Raw genomic sequence first — 2,500 nt, forward strand, 5'->3', positions numbered from 1 at the left:
ACACAGTCCTTGCACACTAGGCATGCTTGGGCGAGCTGATCCCGCATCAAGTCGACGGGTCTAGGCATTCTTGGGCGCAGATCCCGCATCGTCTCGTCGCGTCTGGGCGCAAACACGTCGCGTCTCGTTGCGTCTTCAGAAGTCGTCGCTAACAGCACCTTTGGTTGCCACTGGTGGTTAGGCTGGTTGGTTGCGCAAACCCTATAGGAGGGTGGCATGCTGGTGGGCGTTTTTGCCCGGATAGGCACTAGAATGTGCAGATTTTGGGCGTTTTTGCCTGGATAGGCTAAGGAATGGGCATGCTTTGGGCGTTTTTGCCCGGATAGGCACCGGAATGCTTGGCCTTGGCTTGTCCTAGCAAGGCATTGCTGGGTTGGGCTCCCTTGGCCTTTTGGGCGCCTTGGACGATGTCTTGCGAAGACCATGGGCACAAGGCCATGGCATATGGTGAGGAAAGGACCACGGTTGCCAAGGTTAGGCACCGGAATGCTTGGCCTTGGCTTGCCCTAGCAGGGCATTGCTGGGTTGGGCTCCCTTGGCCTTTTGGGCGCCTTGGACGATGTCTTGCGAAGACCATGGGCACAAGGCCATGGCATATGGTGAGGAAAGGACCACGGTTGCCAAGGTTAGGCACCGGAATGCTTGGCCTTGGCTTGCCAAAGCAGGGCATTGCTGGGTTGGGCTCCCTTGGCCTTCCGGGCGCCTTGGACACTGTCTTGGGAAGACCATGGGCACAAGGCCATGGCATATGGTGGGGAATGGACCACGGTTGCCAAGGCTAGGCATATAGAGAGGAATCGCATTTTTGCCCGGATAGGCACCGGAATGCTTGGCCTTGGCTTGCCATAGCAGGGCATTGCTGGGTTGGGCTCCCTTGGCCTTCCGGGGGCCTTGGACGCTGTCTTGGGAAGACCATGGGCACAAGGCCATGGCATATAGTGAGGAATGGACCACGGTTGGCAAGGCTAGGCATATAGAGAGGAATGGACCACGGTTGCCAAGGTTGCGCAAGTTTTGGGCATTTTTTGCCCGGATATGCCCAAGTATGCCCCGATAGGCCCGTTACGCCCCGGTATGAACGCGTATGCCCGGATAGACTCGGTATGCCTTGGGATACATGCGTATGCCCCGATAGGCTTGGTACGCCCCGATATGCGCACGTGTGCCCCAGTAGGGCTCGGTATGCCCCGGTATGTACGCGTGTGCCCCGATAGGCCCGGTATGCCCCGATATGCACACGTGTGCCCCAATAGGGGTCGGTATGCCCCGGTAGGTACGCGTGTGCCCCGTAATGCACGTTTCGCAGATCTCCCCGCATGTCCCGCCCCTATATGTAATACTTACTTACTTACTTACTTTCTTTCTTGCTTGCTTGCTTGCTTGCAATGGTTGGGAGTGCCCGGCATGCCCCGCTGCAGAGACCAAGGGCGCAATGACTTGGCACCGCGGATGCCGGGACTCCGGCACTTCCCGTGGCACTGATGGTTGGTTCCAAAGACAAAAGGCCGTGCAAGGCCACCGCACCGCGGATGATTTTGCTCGTGCTGGCGCCGTTGTGTGGCCAAAGAACATGCGCGAATGCTCGTGTCGGAAGGGTTGGTGTCCTGGCCCCGCGGGTGTCACGAATGCTCGGTTGCGAAGACCATGGGACCAGAGCCATGGCACGTCGGATGATGGCTCCAGCTGGCGCCCCGGCACTTTCTGTGGCATTGATGCTCGGTTTCAAAGACAAACGTGCGCAGGGCCAGGGGACCGCGGATGACTGCTCGTGCTGGCCCCGTTGGGCGGCATTGATGGTCGGTTGCAAAGAAAATGCGCGATTGCTCGTGTCGGGGCCTGGCAAGCCAAGGCCAAGCGAGCCATGGCAACGCGGATGATGGCTCCAGCTGGCGCCCCGGCACTTTCTGTGGCATTGATGCTCGGTTTCGAAGACAAACGTGCGCAGGGCCAGGGGACCGCGGAGGACTGCTCGTGCTGGCCCCGTTGGGCGGCATTGATGGTGTGTTGCAGAGAGCATGTGCGATTGCAAGTGTCGGCCGGGTTTGGGTTCCCTTGGGCTTTCGGGTGCCTTGGACGCTGTCTTGCGAAGACCATGGGCACAAGGCCCCGTCCTGGCCCCTTGTTCGATTCGCTCTCGTCTTGCGCTTGCTTCCAAGGTCCTCCATGACCTTCCCCATGGCCTTGCTAGATCCCCCCCATGACGCATGACCTCTGTCCGTTGATTGGTTTTGAGTGCACACCATGCCCGGCTTGGCACCGTGTTGTCGCGTGAGTGGCATTTGGATCGTGCATGCTGGTGGGCTACCTGCCAATGCGCACAAGCCTTGCACACTAGCCTTGCGCACGAGCCTTGCACAAAAGCCTTGGACACAAGCCTTGCGCACAAGCCATGCGCACAAGCCTTGGACGCTAGCCTTGCACACAAGCCATGCATACAAGCCTTGCTCACAAGCCTTGGGCACTGGCCCATCGCAGTAGCCTTGCACACAAGCCTTGCGCA

Source organism: Tasmannia lanceolata, unplaced genomic scaffold (genome assembly GCF_043159265.1).
Source record: "Tasmannia lanceolata isolate RefF3 unplaced genomic scaffold, GAP_Taslan_0.1 ptg000437c, whole genome shotgun sequence".
NCBI classification, from domain to species: Eukaryota; Viridiplantae; Streptophyta; class Magnoliopsida; order Canellales; family Winteraceae; genus Tasmannia; species Tasmannia lanceolata.